This window comes from Amphiprion ocellaris, chromosome 1 (genome assembly GCF_022539595.1).
Source record: "Amphiprion ocellaris isolate individual 3 ecotype Okinawa chromosome 1, ASM2253959v1, whole genome shotgun sequence".
In the NCBI taxonomy this organism is placed as follows: Eukaryota; Metazoa; Chordata; class Actinopteri; family Pomacentridae; genus Amphiprion; species Amphiprion ocellaris.
In genome coordinates, this window is record NC_072766.1 from 41,029,631 (window position 1) to 41,030,334 (window position 704).

Consider the following 704-nt stretch of genomic DNA (forward strand, 5'->3'; position numbering starts at 1 on the left):
TTGTTTGACTTTACAAGATATTTAAGATGCATTGTCTTAAAACAAGTCCCTCCATCTGCTGAAATGTCTCTTGTTAAGTGAATTTATATTAAATCAAGTAGGATGAGACATTTTGACTAAAAATAAGACAAACAGCCTTGGTGAGATGTAGAGTTTTTGCAGTGTAGTGCTGCGGCTACGTAGGAGCTAACTCATTATCTCCCTCCACCTGCATGCAGCTCCTCTGCAGCTGCTTTCACTGCGATGCCCCGAGGCGATGCTGATGTGTTGAAATGTGCTGTGAAAATGCTCCGGAGAATCCCCTCAACTCCTCCGATCAATAGGGTTTTATTTCCTCTCCCCGCCTTTAGAAGTCCACTCTGTGGGGACGTAACTTGGGTGGATTTCATTAGAACGTGGTTTTAAGAATCAGTAGCGGGGATAGTGTCTCTGACCTTTCCTTTTATCTACTGCTGCAGGAACTCTCCCCATCATCTACATCTGGAGGGTTCAGTGGGGAAAAGGTCGCGTTTTGTTGGGTTTTTCCCGTGTATATGTAACCCTCCTGTTGTCCTCATTTACGGGCACCAAAAATATTTGTTGAGCTCAATCTCAGGACATGGGACCTAAATACTACACTTCCCAGAATGCACTGGTAGCAGCAAAGAGGTACCTGACACGTGGTGCTTGACACCTAATCAGTCATCACTGATTGAGAGCACCTG